Genomic DNA, 19,290 nt, shown 5'->3' on the forward strand with positions numbered 1-19,290 from the left:
TTGACCCAGTGCAATCTATATCTCCATTGATTGATAAGGTTACCTCTTCACCTATCAGATTTTCTTTCATATAGAAGTATTTCTAGGCTCTCTCTATGGTAACAATCCTTCTATTTGTTAATCTCTGTGTCAATGACACCCTGTTTTAATTAATGGAAAAAAAGTAAACATTTTCTCCCTTACAAAATTGCCTCATAGTTTATCTTATTAAATATTTATGCATTCATTTTTTGAGAGAGAGCATGAAGGAAGGGCAGAAGGAGAGAATCCCAGCAGACTCCCTGCTAAGAGGGGAGCCTACATGGGTTGAATTCACCACACTGAGATCACAACCTGAGCAGAAACCAAGAATCAGGTGCCAAACCAACTGAACCACCTAAGTGCCCCAACGTTGCCTCATAGTTTAAAGATTCTGTCAATTTTTTTCTTTTCTTATGAACTCCCTGTCTATGTGATTTATCCATTTCCCTATTTGTTACTGGTTTTTCTCTTCAATAAATGAGCTTCTTACAAATTAAAAAAATTAACTCGTCTTTCATAGAATATGCAGATTTTGCCTTATTGCAGTTGGTCTTTATACTTTGCGATATTTTTGCGATTTATAAGGTCTTAGTTTAGTTTTTTAATTAATTAATTAATTAATTAATTAATTAATACAATATTGTATTAGTTTCATTATAGTGATTTGATAATTACATACATTACAAAATGCTCACCACAATAAATGTGGTTACCATTTCTCACCATAAGAGGTTACTACAGTATTACTGACTATATTCCCTGTGTTCTTCTTTACATCCCCATGACTTATTTCTTTATAACTTTCCAGTTATAACAGTTCCACTTTGTACCTCTCAATCCCCTTCACCGATTTCTCCCATCCCTATTCCCCCTTCTTTGGCAACCACTGGTTTGTTCTCTGTATTTGAGTCTATTTCTGTTTAGTCTTGTTCGTTCATTTGTTTTGCTTTATAGCTTCCACATATAGTGAAATCATATGGTATTTATCTTTTTCTATCTGGTTTATTTCATTGAATACAATCTCTATGTCTGTTCATATTGTCATAAATGGCAAGATTTCATTTTTTAGGGCTGAGTAATATTCCACATCTTCTTTATCCATCTATCTGCTGATGGACACTTAGGTGGGTTCCATATCTTGGCTATTATAAATAATGCTATAATAACCACAAGGGGTGCTTTAAAATTACAAAATCAATTTTATTATTTCCTTTATGATTTCTGGAAGATATTAAAAGTTATCAAATAACATTTTATGATATATTTCTCAATGATCAGTAAAATGATAGCAAAATAATAGCTTTTCTCAGTTTATGACAAATAAATAACTTCAAATCCTATGACACCCCATCTTTGCTCTTTCCCTCATTCAAATTTACATTATGTATAATTAAATTCCAAGTCATTGACTGACTTAAGCATACTTTATAATATAGCCAAGAACAGACCTTGATTTTATACTAAATTTTGTAATCATATGTTCAGTAGTTATTTACATTTCAAGTTTTATATTAAATGAATTGTTTTCATTCAGAGAGAGTTATATTTTATATAAAAAATGTGTCTATTGTCTTTGCACACCATGGAGACTTTGATTGGGTGTAAAATACCCACATGATCAACCACATTATTTTGAAAATCTTTAGAAATTGGGGTGTATCTTCTGCTATCTTAGTATTATGAGAAATCTCAAGGTAATTTTTAAAAATTTTGTAATGTTGTTAATAGTATTCCATGTAAGCTTCTAAATTTTTCATCATTAAGACTGAAAAAGAAAAGTCAAGAAAATTTTCAGTAAGGGCGTTGTCTATTACCTTAGAATAAACTGGGCAATTCTTTCCTGACTGTGGCTTGGGCTCTTTTCTTTAGGTTGAGAATTTTTTTATCTCTCTTCTTTAAATATTGCCCTTCCTCCAATTTTTCTGGTTTTCTTTCTTCACAAAAACTTCTGATCTTTAAATTGCACCTCTTTTCCCTTGTTGCTTTATTTATAATCTTCTACAATTGTTTCCATCTCTTTGTCCTGTTACTCTGCATTTTTGGATGGAATCACCAGTTTGTCTTTTGCATATCTGATTTGTCATTAAGTATATTTCCACTGTTTCCTTTGCATTTCTTTTTACAGTTTTACTATTCATCACTGAGTTCATTTTGAGTCTCTGATTTCATCTTAGCATATTTTCCTGCTGTATTTCCCTTGCTTGTTCCATGGTCAGACCTGTTTTTCTACAGGCTCCAAGTAGGAATCTTAATTTTTCTTCATTGATGTTATTCTGTTGAGAAACTACTTTTCTGAGACACAACCTTCTTTTGGGTTTTCCAGGCTACGTATTAGTTCTTCTTCTGCTGCATTATGTTTTCCAAAGTCCCAGTCTGGTTTTATTTATTATGTTTGTTCATTCTAGTTAGGTGAGATTTCTATCCAGGCGTTGCATGTTCTGGAATATTTGGTGTGTGGTGGGGAAGGGGAAATATGGGAATACTTAGTGCTCTTGGCCTCTTAGATGCTACTATCAAAGTAGATCTATACTTTCTATAGATACATCTATACATCTATAGATGAGAAAGACACATAACCCACCATAAATTATGATACTTAGCACACTTGATTTTGTGTAAGTCTACCACTGCTTCTGTTACTACTACCATGTCTTCTAAGTTAAAAAAAAATCAAATACTTATTGTGGTCTCTGTGTTGGGCAAAAAATAAAAAGCTACTCTTCCCAGTACGTACAGCTCTTATGGGTATTTCCCTCTCTTCTCTTTCTCCTCATCCTTCACCCTAAGTGATAAAGGATTCCAATAGGTAAATACCACTGTCTGCCTTTACTTTCATCCCCATTCCTTGGTATGATGTATACTGAGAGTATACTGGTCTCTGAATATATGCAGAAGGAGACCCATTGCTGAGACCATAGGCATTAAATTTCTGTCTGTCTTGCTCATAGCCTTCACCTTATGTCATTTGGAGAAGGGTGGCTTGTTTATCCAATGGTGGGATTCTTGCATCTTGGATTTAGGGACATAAATATGGGTAAGTTTCATGATTCTGTGACCTTCTCTGGCACTCTGGGCTGTGCTACGCCACAATGTTTCAATTGGCTTACAGCTCAAAGGTATATGCTTCAATCAATCCCCATCAATAAGGCATCTAATAAAAAAGTGTCAAAGCATTGACAATCTATTCTTAACTAGAGTTTACAAGTCAGTTGCCATTAAAAACAATTTTGCAAATTTCCATAAATTTTGTTTCATAAAATATTTCACTGAGGGGTATTAGCCATAAAATATTAATCTGGAAAGTAAACACAGGTTATTAACAGATATTTTTTAACAATTGCTAGTTTATACCTGTTACTGAGTTTCTAAACTTGAAACTTCCAACAAAAAGAAATTACCAAAATTTCTTGTTGATAACATGTCAGTTAACAAAAGCATTGCAACCTGTGAGCCTTCTGTGAGGGGGCCACGCTAAGTTTGAGTCTATTGAAAAATAAAGTCTTTCAAAGTATGACCTGGATGTCCCTGGAAAGCTTTGAATATCACTGGGGAGGTGTGTTTAGCTGTGTCTGTACTGATTGTATGAATTAATATGTGTGTTATTGAAAGCAGTGCTATAATCCCCATTAATTCTGGAGGCATTTTTTTTTTTTTAAGTAACAACGGAGACCAGGTGTAGTAAGTGTTCCATGGACTACAAATTGGAAATCACTATTTAAAGGACCTAATGGAATATGTGAGTTGGGTATCAATGGTGGGACACCTTATAAAAATATATTCCTCAGAAACGTAAAGTTAGGCAGTGTGAGGGAAATGTCATTGAGTCAGAAATACTGAATGTTCACCTCTTCCTTGTCTCCTTGGTTCCAGTAATGCAAAAACAAAATATATAGTTTCTCTCATCCAGATGCTTATCTTCTATGTAGCGGCCACCACTTATATTGTGGTAACAGCTCTAACAGGGCTCAATTTCAGGTACAAAGGGAGTACTTAGCCATCTAGAGTGGACAGATTCAGTAACTCTGGACCTGAAGATGCAGAAATTTACAAAGTTGGCCAGCTGGAAAGGGGTTTAAAGGGCAAAGGGAACGGTATATTCAGAAGCAAGGATGTGGAATAGTGCTTGTCTCAGGGAAGTGAAAGTGGTTGGTGAGGCTGGGGAAATAAGGCCGAAGGAACAATTGAAGAGTAGCTGGCAAGAACCCTTATATGCCACCCAAAGAAGATGCAAAAGGTAAAGTACGGCAAATCTGGCAACAAACCAAATCCATCAATAAGAGAACACATGAGTTGTGATATTGGTATCCAATGAAGTACTACAGAGTAGGGAAATGAATGAGGCATGGCTATGTGCATGCCTGTGAAAATCACAGCCAAGTAAAATTGAGTGAAAAAAGCAAATTATAGAAGTGTCATAGAATATACTTCCCTCTGTTTACGTCACATAAAAACATTGTGTCAAGTAATTTTCTTATTAGGGATATATATATATACACATAAAAATATTTAATAAATTTAGTAAATTTAATATATTAGTAAATATCTAAATAAATATTAAAAATAAGGGAATCATAAACCCACATTTCAGGAAAGTGGTTATTTCTAGGATTCTCCTCAAGAAGAAAGGAAAAGTTAGAAAACATGTGTCAGAGGAATTCTAAAAGTATTGGTATTCTCTATCCTACACTGGGTGGTGTGTACCTTCATGTTAATTTTTGTTTATATTCTTTATTCTATACATATATATTAGAATACTCTTTTGCATCTATTGAAAATTTAATAAAAGCAATACAAATTTTTCTTGCCCTCAGGTTAATTACTCCACCCAAATCAGCCTATTTCAAGGGGAAAAATGACTTATTGTGAGTTTCAGATTTTAATTGTAATGGAAATCTTAATTGCTAAAACTCTTTTGATGTCCAGAAAGTTAATCTGAAGGTTCAAGAGATTTTTCTTTTTTTAAAGGCTTTTCCTTTGAAACTGGAAAGAAGAGAAAGAAAAATCCTCAAGTGTCAAAGACAGCAAAGCCGGATGGCAGAGAACTCTAAAGCCCTTGATTGTTCTGGGGGTTCATTGCCTTGGCCGCAGAGGAGACTTCACCTTTCCATTTAACAGACAAAGCAAATGTAAATTTGTTCTCGATCACAATACACCCAGCATTAAATTTAGCAGGAGAAAATTGCACTAAGAGCTGAATTTTAGGCTTAACTCTGCGACACTCTCTTTTCTATATGGAATTGATCAGCTCAAACCGAGAGCTCATGACTGGGAAAATGACACAGTCTGCTGTTGCCTTGTTCCAAATTTTAATGGTGCCAGGGCCCACTCTGACACTAATTTTACAACCGCTGTTCCCTCTGATTGTCCAGCGGGAACTAGTATTCTTCGTTGGCTTCCCCGTGAGCAGGGCAGCTGTGGGATGGAGTCCGTTTAGTATTAATCACTATAGTTTCCCAGCTAGCTCCGTGCAAGTGAAATAGACCGTCCTCAGAATGAAGGAAGAGGATTATTTGAATGAAATGTGAAAATGTGGAACTTTGTCCCGACTTAACAGCTTTGGCCGATGTCTTCGCTGATGTTGATGTTGGAACTTTCTTTGAGTGGGAGGGAGGCATACCACTATAGACATAAGATTTTTGTGGATGGGACTTTCTAGCTCCCCAAAGAACTGACCCCAACCTCATTTCTTGTTAAATGATGTTTACAAAATATGCTCAATAGCGCAGTGAGTGTGATATTTGCACCTGAAATTGATTCCTGGACTGAAATCAAGTTAATGATGTGTGTTTATAAGAGTGTTAATTATACTCTCTGCAACATGACTTGCATCGCTGGTGTGAAACCATCCAGTTTCTTCAATATTTATTTTTCCTGTTAGAAAATTGTCACTCTAATCTCCCTTAACTAAATAATTTGGCCTCTATAGATGGCTATGAGAGCTCATGAATTTAAAACATATGATATATAGGGGCCTAGATTGAATGCTAGAATCAGAATGGAATGACAGAAAATTGTTGAGGATTCCCTTGCTCATTTTAACTGGAAAGTAAACTATATAAGCAGTAATTGGATCATAGGCTATTAATTAATTTATATTGGGAACATAAGAGAGAAAGAGGGAGAGGACAAGAGAAAAAGAGCAAGAACAAAAGAGAGAAAAAGTTTGTATTGGGATACAGGAGAAGATATATATAAAGAGTTTTTTAAAAATCTAAGATTTTTTAAATAAATTATTTAATATTTTCATTTATTTCCTGTGGGTTTCCTATCTTCTGGTTTGTCCATCAATTTCTTACTTAATGCAAAAGGACATTTTAAATTCTGGAAATTTTCCTTTGTCATATGTTCTACTTATATTTTTTCTCAGTGTCATTTATTTATGGTAGTTTCCATTCTAAAGTTTTAAATTTTTATTGTAGTAAATTGTATCAGTCTTTTCCATTACAGATAATTTTTAGATTTTTTTATTGAAGTGTAGTTGATATATATTATACTATTTTCAGGTTACAACATGATCCGACAGTTATATACATTGTGATATGCTTGGCATGATAAATAGAGTTACCATCTATCACCATACCACGTTATTACAATATCAATGACTCTGTTAACTATGCTGTATTTTTCACCTTAGTGATTTATTTGTAACTGGAAGTTTCTACCTTTTGATCAAACTCTTCTCCTATCTTTTCCCTTTTTCCAGCTCCCCGCTATTATGCTAAGTGAATAAATCAAACTGAGAAAGACAAACACCATATGACTTCATTTACATGTAGAGTCTAAAAAATAAAACCAACAACAGAAAGAGAAGCAGACTCATGCATTATTTGCTATTTTTTTTTCAGTTCCATATACAGATGCTATACTTCAACTATTCTGCAAGTGCTGTGCGAGAGTGTGGCATGTCTTCCTCATTTTTTGTGCTTTTAGGATGTCCTTAACACATATTGAATACCCAATACCGAACTTAAGCTGAATGCCTGACTTGACACTGAAGAGGTCACTTTTGTAAGTACCAAGTGCCAGCAGATGCACAAGCCTTTGGTCCACAAATGTGTGAGTGTCCACTCAGAGGAAAACCAAGCTCATGGTTTTCATAATAGCATTTTTATTGTATTCTAACTTTTGCTCTCCTTTCTTCCCCTCTGATTAACTTTCCTGAAATGTTCATCAATTCTTAAGGAAGGTTTCTTTCCTCCTTTAGAAAAATTTATTTTGCAAGAACTTAAAATACGTAGTACTCGCAATCAACTCCTGGGTAACTGTTAATTCACACAGATGTAGGAGGCAGGTTTCCTATAGCTACACATAATTGAGTTCGGTTCGCCATCAGATCTCAAGGGTTACTTTAATATTTAACCCCAAGCAACACTTTCAATGTCACAGACTTCTCCAGACTTACAGAGTCTAGAATGCAAAAGCCCTTGTTGGGAGCTTTGCGATTTATCCTGTCAGGTATATTTGGCAAAGATTACTTGAAATAGAAATAGGATGCAAATTAAGTCTCCTTGCAGTTATTTCCACAAGGATGTTTTACATTTATATGGTACGATGTACTTCTCATAACATGCTCATGCACATAATCTCCCTGGGTCATTTAATATCCCTTTGAAAAAGGAAGGCAGTTTCTTTTTATCACACTTACCTAGTAAGACAATAGAGGCTCAAATTTGTTAAATAACTTGCCCCACTTTATCTGCCAAATATTTATTGAGCATATACTATAGGAAGACTGTGAGTTAAGCATTTCTAAGTTAAATAGATGCAGACAGCAAAGAGCTTAGGACCATCCAGCAGAGGTATGATTGTCATGCATATAACTCCATCAGATGGCTGGCAGAGTGGGGAATATCGTTTATGGGAAGTGTAAGCATCCCTTGACATTCATAAGGAAGGGAGAATTTGAGTGTGAGGTTTGGAATCAGTGAAATTCCTTGGAATTTTACTTCTCTGAACCTCTGATTACCTGGAGCTGAAATGGGCTGTCAATAAAATAGTCCAAATATCTTTGTTCATAATCTGCCACTACCATTTAGCAGATCTATAAACTTTGCATGGTTACTGAACCTTTGTATACTCAATTTTGTGTTTTCTCATTAAATAATAACAGTATCACTTCATAGGTATTTTGTGGATATTAACACGATGAAGCTGCACAGTACCTACTGCCTAGGAAATTCTCAGTGTGTGGTACTTGTCATCATTATTACAGTACTAATAAAAGTATGTTTGAAGTTCAAAAAAGACTTGATTGACAATATGACAATGAATCGGTGAGTTGGATTATGATTGGCAGAGAATGAAAAGAAGGCACAGCTTCTTGAAATGCATGATATTCTGAAAGTTATCATCAAGTTTTCAGCTTATCTATGAATTGTTACTATGTATGAAACTTATCATGGCTTCTGTTACCAAATAAATACCCAATAAATATTTATTGATAAATGAGTCAATGAATGAATGCTTGAAATGAATGCAAGGTATCTCTCTTTTTTACAAACATCAAGGATTTTTAACAGGCTTGTATTGAGACAAAGTGCTTCTTGCCTAAGGCAAAGGTATAACTTCAATGAAGACCATCTCAGCTGAGGGAGACATTGTTGTGAAATATCCAACTAGGCCATTCTCTTGGTTGCAACAGTGATGCTTCAATCACTCTACACAGGTAACTATTTCTACTAGATATGTGAAGCCCTTCCAGAAATGAATGTCAAAGTGTAGAGAGCAAGTATCACATAACTGGAAGAGGCCAGATCTGCTAACCAGCTGTTTCCAGCATGAGTTGATACTAGACTGGCAATGCCAACTTGAGAATCCTAACTGAGAGGGCTTAGCATCACAAAGCATTCCTCAGCAATTCTTTTCCCTAGTGTCTGTAATCAGGAGACTATTAAGACCTAGTGACCAGTACCCCGGATGATAGAATCCATCTTAAAATATAGATTTTATTAGTATTAAGGTATGATGAGGCCCACAGATCAGGAGACAACTGCCACTGAAAGATGGTTTGCTATACTCACAGATCCCAAGACAAGGGGCATAGCCCACCACTGAGAGTCTTATGCAGAAGAATTGGGGTGGGTCAGGAAGCAGAGGGAGATGGGGAAACAGTGGTCAGGAGCCTTTCATGTGGTTTACACAGGAATAAACAAGACGGGGTAAACAGGTTTAGGATTGGCTCGATTTAATAATTTCAGTTGGCTCTGGGGCACAGAGGCTGTCCCTCATTGTCTGGTACCAGGTTCTGGGGTGAGTAAAGCAGGTGGATAGTTGTCTGGAGTGTGAGCACCCAACAAGGTAGGTAGTGGAGGGCAGAGGCTCTGAACTGGTTGGTTCACATATGGAAACGGCTTGCTCAATGGTTAGTTGTTTACTATCTCCAGGACCCAGCTAACACTGAGTAGGGCAGACAGTTCAGGGCCAGCAAGTCTTCAGGTGCCAAAGCATCAGAATATAGAAAGTAAAAGACATGGCCTATACAGAAACACATAATTTTCCATTTTGAGAGGCTCATTTACTTTTCTTGTCTTAAAGGAAGTTTGTAGAATAATAATAATAACTACTATTTACTGAAAATCTAATATGCACTAGATTTTGAACTTGTTACTTAACATGCTTATAAGTTTTCAATAACCTGGATGTTAGTGTTATAAACAAAAGGCTTATATTGTCTCAAACCTTTGCAATAGTACGAGGGAATAGATGTAGTATCTTGAGTTCCAAAGATCGATGAATCAATGTGTGCAAATGATAGGGAGACAGAACACAGCCTTACATATGGAAGTCACCATAACATAAGAATGGCTAAAATTAACAAGACAGGAAACACAACTAATGTTGGCGAAGATGTGGAGAAAGGGGAACCATCTTGCACTGTTGGTGGAAATGCAATCTGGTACAGGCACTCTGGAAGACAGTGTGGCCGTTCTTCAAGAATTTGAAAATAGGGTTACCCTACCACCCAGCAATTGCAATACTGGGTATTTACCCCAAAGAACAGATGCAGCGAAACAATGGGACACCCGCAACCCCATGTTCATAGCAGCAATGTCCACAATAGCCAAACTATGGAAGAAGCCACGATGTCCTTCGACAGATAAATGGATAAAGATACGGTCTATATATACAATAGAATATTACTCAGCCATCAGATTGGATGAATACCTACCATTTACTTCAACGTGGATGAAACTGGAGGATATTATGCTGAGTGAAATAAGTCAATCGGAGAAAGACAATTATCATATGGTTTCACTCATATGTGGAATATAAGGAATAGTTAAAGGGATTATAAGGGGAAGGAGGGGAACAGAGTTGAGAAAATTAAAGAGTAAGACAAATCATCCCAACTCTGGGAAACCAAGGGTTGAAGAAGGGGAGGGGTGTGGGGGATGGGGTAACTGGGCGATGGGCACTTAGGAGGGCACTTGATGAGATGAGCCCTGGTATTATACTATATGTTGGCAAGTTTAATTTAAATAAAATATTTGTAAAAATTATTGTAAAAAAAGGGAAGTCACTATAACAGGTAGAACTTTGCAAAATGGGACAAAACGTCATGTGGCGTAAAGAAGTCTCCATCACAGTGCATGTTATTATTCCCATCTGTCATCCATAGAATTCCTACAGGGACTACAGTTTTCAACCTAGTGACACTTCAGGTCCCATTAGATCCTAGGCTGTAGGCTTCCCACCCAAATCATGTTCAGAAAAGCCTTAAAAATTAGAGGCAATTTGAAAATAAAATTCGACTGAATGCTGACTAACCAAGGGTTAAAATCAGTTTAGGGCATAAGCTTATATTGATGAATTTATGAAATATAGAAAAACTTGGAAATTCTATCCGCCGCTTCCCCCAAATTTGAATGAACTAAGAGGATGTCCTGAGAGTACATACTGGCAAAGCAGTCTGCTGCTTTAGAGGGACCAAGTCATTGCAACATTCCCAGCAAAGGGAAATTAGGGAGTTAGAATTATATTCAAGATTTAAATTATAGCTAGTTAATACCACTATAAACACTTTACTTAATGATACACTAATCTCACCTCTTCCCGCACCAATTTCTTTCAACCACAAGTTTGATTAACTGACTGAAAGTATTGTGTGTAAGAAAGAAATCTTCAAATAATTGAGGCAGGCATACTCATGCTTATAGAAAACCCAGATTGAAGAAATTTTAAACTGCGACAGCATGTTCTAATGAATCTAAGGAAATTAGCCAACCTAACCTTTCTACATTATATTGCATTGTTATTATTAAAGATTAACTGAATTAAAACACAAATTTATCTTTTTCCATAAAGGATCGTAGCTTAATAAATCAAAATATATCATTTTACCACAATTCATCTCATACTCAGACTAACAATGGTATTGTTTCTTTGGATAACTGCCTACTGGTGTAATGTACCCCAAACATTTCCATTTTGCACAGCAACCTCTTAGTTTAACCCCAGAGGGGAAAGATTTTTCCTTGACCATCACCATTTTGCCTCAAAATCAGCAATGTGTGTACATTATATATGGTAGCCCACCACCCTCAGTGATCATCTTAGTGCTCTGTATTGCCTAGCAAAGGATATGATCCACAGTAGATGTTCAATAAATATTATGTTATTCAACATAACAAATTAATGTTGAGTTACTACAATCTTGGTCTCATTTGGCAGATCTCTTCCTCTAAGGGGAAGAGCTTAAGCTCAAAAGATGTGGGATGCTGGTTTACTCCATTTATTTATTTTGCTATTTGTGATTACCACTTGACTCCCTGGTAGGAACATCTTCACATCACCAGACTAGATAGGACAGGACAAAAGACAGTGGCCTAGAATCCTTACTAGGAGAAGGTAGACCACAGCACATGCAGGAAGCTGAGGCCCAACTGGAGCTGCAGAAATCTCTTTCAGTAAGCCATTGTCTGCCATCCTTTACCTTTCTCAGGACTTGGATTAATTTAAATATGGAAGAAGTCAGTCTGGCTTAAATAAAACTTCTTTTCCTCTTCCTCCTCCTCTACCTCCTCTACCTTCTTCCTTCTCCTCACATTGGACATCACAGAAGTTAATAGACTCCTTTAACTTAACTAGTGTCTGGAACATGACAGGTAATATCAAAGTAACAATTTCTAACATAATATTTCACAGTTCGCTGTTTTTAGTTCCTTTCAACATCATCATAGCCACATCATATGAGTAAGGAGAACATCATCAAGAAAGATGAAGAGTCTCATTTTTAACTTAGAGATGTTTATCCTCAAATTCCTCAATGTGTCATCACAAATTTTAACATATTTTTTAAAATATATATTTATTTAATTTAGGGCAGAAGGAGAGACAGAGAGTCTTAAGCAGACTCTGCACAGAGTATAGAGCCAGACTGGGGGCTTGATCTCATGACCCTGAGAAGATGACCTGAGCTGAAATCAAGAGTCCATGGCTTAACCAACTACACCACCCAGAAGTCCCAGATTTTAGCATCTTTTAGCGTCTTGTGACATTACAGCCCAAATATTGATGTACTGAGGATTTGTAGGATATTATTTCACTAATCTTATGGTTGGGGGTCTCCATTTGGTGACCATAATTTATAAATTATATACATATTTCAATTATACAGATTATAAATATTCAACAGGAGAATATGGTGGGGAAATATTCCAATTTAAAAAGAAAACAGTAAGTTATCATGGGATTGGTTATGTTGATCTGATAAAGAAATATAAGAGTGGATAATTTTTGCAAAGAAATACAAGAAGAGGGATCCCTGGGTGGCGCAGCGGTTTGGCGCCTGCCTTTGGCCCAGGGCGCGATCCTGGAGACCCGAGATCGAATCCCATGTCAGGCTCCCGGTGCATGGAGCCTGCTTCTCCCTCTGCCTGTGTCTCTGCCTCTCTCTCTCTCTCTCTGTGACTATCATAAATAAAAAAAAAAAAAAAAAGAAAAGAAAAAAGAAATACAAGAAGAGCACCTTGGACTCCAGATGCCTGTCTTATAATTAAGAATCCTGTACTGGATCCCAAATGATGATCTAAGGCATCATCACCAGACAAAAGTAACAAGAAAAAAAAAAGATGAACAAAAGGACTTAATAGCCAAAACCAAATATTGATAGTAAGAGCAAAACAAATTTTATAGGATGAATAGCTACATAATAACCAAATTACCTTAAAATAGAGGAAAGAACTTATATCGTAAAAGAACACAAAATATGCCCAAACCAATCTTTGCTATTTATGGGGGTTTTCCTTCTATCTCTTCATATTCAGAAGTTTTTCAAGAAACCTCTGACATTAACAGTAATTATCTGATAACAAAGTGAACAATGATGATGATGATGATGATAATGGTAATGGTCACCATCACAATGTATGTGAAACACTGTTGCACTGTGATTTTTCTAAGCCACCTATATTCCTCACCAGGAAGACTACTTGTCACCAGCTGAAATTATTGGTAAATACAATGGGGTCTCTTAACTCTCTTGGACATGTCTGCTGTGAAGACAGTGTAGAGCTTCAAATAGAGCCAGTCTCTTCTCTCTCTCTCTCTCTCTCTCTCTCTCTCTCTCTCTCTCTATATATATATATATATATATATATATATATATATGTATGTATATATATGTATGTATATTTATGTATGCATATATATTTATGCATGTTGTATATGCATTATATGTGTGTTGTATTATAAAAAATGAAAATAGCATTTCCACATGTATTATCTCATTTAAGTTTTAGAGAAACCATGTAAATAATTTATTTTAATCATCATTTTATATGCAAAAATAATCCTAAAAACAAAGACTGAAGGAGTATAAATAGTTTTCAAAGAGTACAGAAGTATCCTTCAGGTATAGCAGGATTCAGACCCAAGTATCTGCTTGGAAGTCCTGTTGCACCAAAAGGAAGAACTGTAAGTTTCATGGTTTGAGAAAAGGTAAAATGTTGTTGCTACTAGTTTGTCCTCCTGGGTGGCCAAGCTCCACTTTCAAGGATAGCACTAGTAGGCTAGAAAGTCATCTTCAGAGAGATGCAAGTCCTCATACGAGAACTGAAACTAGCCTATCACTGAAAAACATACATTTATAAGATGTGTGAACAAAGCAAGTCACCTAACCTCAGTAAGTCTCAGCTTTCTTGTCAGTAGAGTTGATGATACCCATTTAATAACTTCACTTAATAATTTAATTTAATGGTGCTGATAAAATATACAATGACTTGTGTAATCATAAGAGAGGTTGGGAGTATAGCATACTGCCTGGCATTTAGTAAGCAATCACTAAAATTCAACTGCAATAACTTTCAAAATTAATTAATTAATTAATCCATGCCCAGCAAGGAGCCCAACTTTGGGCTCAGTCATGACTTGAGCCAAAATCAAGAGTCAGACACTTAGCCAACTGAGCCACTCAGGCACTTCTAACTACAATTATGTTTATTATTGTTCACAGGGTACTCTCTGTGCCAACACCGCACAGAATTTGTGAGGTACTCCAGAATGAAAGCAAGATTTTTTTATCACTTAGTTTTAATATAGATTACATGAGAGGAAAAGTAGACACTAATTTTCCTTTAGTTACTATGAATGGCTACATAATCAAGAAGATAAGACACTGAAGTACCTTTTGTAAGAATAGGCACGATCCCAAATAGAAAAGTGGCACAGACTGAAAAAAACATAGAAGCTGATTATAAAACAACAACAACAACAACAAAAAAAGCTACAGGGTAGAGGATCTAGAAGAAGAGAGAAATTGACACATTTATGGATGCTCTATGACACAAGCTGTATGTAGCCCCTCTGCTGCCTTGTGCCAGTTGATTAAGACTGGGAACATTTCCCCAAGTTGTGTGAGAGAAGCACAGCTGTCGTGTTCAGGAACTTGAGTAAGAAACGTATGCTTCCTGCCAAACTTTCACTGGGTACAAGCTCAAAGCTTCACAAAAACAGAATGGTTTTAAAAATGATTGGAAAGATTCATTCTCCCTGACAGATGGAAAGTATCAGAGATTAGGGAAGCGTGCCTCGGTGAGCATGCACATATGTGTATATGTGTGTGTGCACACCCACACTTGCACACATGTATTTGGTGAGGAGGTTGTCAAGAGGACTGGAAAATGTTTTTAAGAGTGTTGGGCTTCTCTGTTACTGTGTTGTGTTCTTTCACAAACACATTTTCTTTAATGAATAATAATCATAATCATTTTCCTATGGACCTTAATGGTTGAGGGTGAAGCCTTTTCCCTGGGATTGGCATATAAAACATAATTTGTAGAACCTGTTCCAAAGGCTTAACAGCACCCCCCCCCCGAAATACACACACAAAAATACACAAACATACAATTTTGCCATCCTGCCACTGCTAACTTCTAAAAAAAAAAAGCATACCCACTCAGCTTTTATAACAAGGAAAATGTATTTAGTTTCAGTTCTAAAAGATATTGGGGAACATCCCAGCAAAATGAAAAACAGAGATGATTTTCCCCCCTAGATCCTTCTATTCCTTGGATATTTTAATCTCGCCTCCCATGTGGGAGATTAGACCAGTCAAGGTAACTATGGCAACACTCAATCCTGGGGTTGATGGGCTGCCTGAAGTTTAGCCAAGAGCTGATTGAGTCACTGCCTCTGCCTAGCAATTGTAGCAGCATTTGGTGGAGGTTTCGTATGCTTGATATGCTTGATGTGACCACTGAGGTTAAGAGTCATTTTGAGGTTCAGCCTTCCATTTTTTTTCCTGAAACCTTAAAGCTAATTCAGAGGACAAAATATTAGTATTGCTGGAGTCAGAAACTGTAAATACACATGTGATCTCATCCTCAGAGGATCAATCTTGTAATAAGTTCTTGGCTGCCTGTTGGATACCAGGACATCAGCAAGTTTACTGCAATGGCAAGATAGCAATAGTCTAATAAAGCCACACAAAGCTCGAGTCCTGGCGTTGATACCTAATAGCATTCCTATTTGACAATCACCCTTTTGCCTAGTAAGTAATTATTATATTATTTTAAATTGTATTTGAAATGCCACTTTGGCTTTCAGCAAAAGTAATAAGAGGAAGAGTAAATTCATATGATGTGTGGTGAAGGAATATTTTAGATACCAAGATTTGGACCTAATCCCATAGCATCTAGGACAAAGACATAGGTAAGAAGTCTTTCTTTATAACAGACTAATTGTTATCAAAGCTAGGGATATGCCATTATCTAAAGGGAAGGAAACAAAGACTTACCAAGTTTGCAATTTTAAAGCTCTGGAAAGCTTAGAAACAGAGCCAAACAAGAGGTAGGCTGAGTATTACCACATCTGAGTCAGCCTGATCCAGCTTACTAAATCAGAGCACTCATCTTCCCCCTCTAGATAAAGGGTAAACTAGCTCTTCATGTAAATAATATCTTTTGGAGCCTCTATAGATTTTCAACACAATATCCAATGTTCAAAATGACATTTCTAGGTATGTGAGTAGATAGGACCAAATAATTGAGCCACAAGAAAAAGAAGAAGAAGAAGAAGAAGAAGAAGAAGAAGAAGAAGAAGAAGAAGAAAATAGAAGGAAATCCACAAGTTAGCCAGATTTTGAAGTTAGCAGAGAAGAATTTTAAGTAACTGTAAATAATCTATACAAAAAATAGATAAATCGTTGAATAGGTATAAAAATATGGAGAATTTAAAAAGTGTTGGAAACTATAAAAAAATTAAAAAACTAACGTTGTTAAACATCAAGAGAGTAGATTTTGTTTTTTGTTTGAGTAGGGGGAGTGTAGAAAGGGAATAAATAGGCATTGGGTATATTGATAACATATTTCTTTAGATGTGTCCTGCACATTTATGTGTATAAAACTATGAAATGCACTGAGCTGAACACTTATTATTTCTGTATATATGTTATAAAGTTATAATTTAAAAGGAATAAAAGTAAATATAAATTATGAAATACACTTATAAAGAAAAGCATAAAACTTTTTTAAATTTGCTAAGTGGTTAGGAGAGGTAGACACAAGAGAAATGCCCCTTGATTATAAGATGGCAGTCAGTGTTAGATAGTGACAAGAAAAAAATGTTCCTGCCTCACTGCCTAATACTGATCACTGTCTTGTGATTGACTGATTCATATCAAGAAGTTAGGAAAAGAAAAGCAAATAACTCTCCAAGAAACCACATAGGAAGAAAATAATAAAGATAAGGGCAGGGAAGTCCAGGTGGCTCAGTGGCTTAGCACTGTTTTCAGCCCAGGACCTGATCCTGGAGACCAGGATCGAGCCCCACATGGGGCTCCCTGCTTGGAGCCTGCTTCTCCCTCTGCGTGTGTCTCTGCCTCTCTCTCTCTCTCTCTCTCTCTCTCTCTCTCTCTCTCTCGAATAAATAAATTAAATCTTAAAAAAAAAGGCTTATGTGTTTAAAAAAAAGATAAGGGCAGAAGTTAATAAGATATAATATAAATAGAAAACAGAAAAATCAAGGCCAAAAGTTGTTTATTTGGGGGAAAAAAAAAGACCTAGTAAAATCTACAAACTTCTGGCAAGATTGTTCAGGCAAAAAAAAAAAAAAAAAAAAAAGAACAAATACAAACTATATCAGAGATTAAAATAAAAGGAGTCCTGGAACACCTGGGTGGCTCAACTGTTGAATGTCTGCCTTTGACTCAGGTCCTGATCCTGGGGTACGAGTCCCGCATTAGGCTCCCTGCATGGAGCCTGCTTCTCCCTCTGTCTGTGCCTCTGCTCTCTCTTTCTCTCTCTCATGAATAAATAAATAAATAAATAAATAAATAAATAAATAAATTTAAAAAGGAGGCCTATATAAGTTTCCATCTCTATTACAGAATATTAGCAACATATTATTATTATTTTTTTAGAGATTTTATTTATTTATTCATGAGAGACACACAGAGAGAGAGAGAGGGAGAGGCAGAGACACAGGCAGAGGGAGAAGCAGGCACCATGCAGGGAGCCTGAGGTGGGACTTGATCCTGGGACTCCAGGATCATGCCCTAGGCTGAAGATAGGCGCCAAATCGCTGAGCCACCCAGGGACCCCCAGCAACATATTATTAAAAAAAAAAAAACTATGTCAATATAATTCAAAGCTGAGAAAAAAATTTAAAAATTCCTAGAAAGAGATAATTTATCTAAAATAGTTTAAGAAAAAAAAGGAAAATCTAAACATATCTACCAACATAACAGATATTTATTTACTACTAAAATTTTTATTGCAAAACAACTTCCCGACTCTAATAGCTTAACCTGTGAATGATTTTTTAAAGATTTTGTTTATTTATTTATTTGACACACACAGAGAGAGAGAAAGATCAAGTAGGCAGAATGGCAGAGAGAAGGAGAGGGAGAAGCAGGCTCTGAGCAGAGAGCCTGCGTGGGGCTTTACCCCAGGACCCTAGGATCATGACCAGAGCTGAAGGCAGACACTCAACAAACTGAGCCCCCCAGGAGCCCCTTATCTATGAATTCTAACCAATGTTTAAATAAGAAAAAATCCTATATTGTACACCTGAAACTAATGTTACATTGTATGTTAACTAACTGAAATTTCAATAAAACTTAAAAAATTAATAAGAAAGACTTCAACTTTAGATAAAATGCACAATAGCCAAAAGAGTAGAAAAAGACAGAATGCTTTCTAAAAGGAGGCCAGCATTATTGTGATACCAAAACACAGTAAGGATAGTTAATAAATGGAAAATTAGAGGTCAGTCTTACTCATAAATAGAGAAGCAAAAACTCTAATGAAATAAATTTATCAAATCAAATTCTGCAATAATATGAATTATATATATTAATTAATTAATTAATTAATATATAATATATATTTTGGATTACATATTTTATATATCTATATAGGATCTATATATTGGATTTATTCCAGGAAAACAAAGGTTACTGTATCTTTAGAAAAGGTAATTCAGTATTTAAATAGATCAATGATCAGCAAACTGATTTCTATAAAGGTCCATCTGGTAAATATTTTAGATTTTATGAGCCATATGGTCTCTGTTTCAACTATTACCACTATACTAGCTATTGTAGCATGAAAGCAGCCACAGACAAGAAATAAATGAATGGGTGTGCCTGTGTTCCAATAAAATGTTATTTACAAAACCAAACAGTGGGACATATTTGGCCTGTACACTATAGTTTGCCAGCTCCAATAACAAGTTGAAGAAAGTAAACCAAATCATTATCATTCTAATAGATGCAGATAAAATGCCTGATAAGGTTCAAGTGAAAACCTGTTAGTAATAAGGCACAGGTCC

This window comes from Vulpes vulpes, chromosome 12 (assembly GCF_048418805.1).
Source record: "Vulpes vulpes isolate BD-2025 chromosome 12, VulVul3, whole genome shotgun sequence".
Classification (NCBI taxonomy): Eukaryota; Metazoa; Chordata; class Mammalia; order Carnivora; family Canidae; genus Vulpes; species Vulpes vulpes.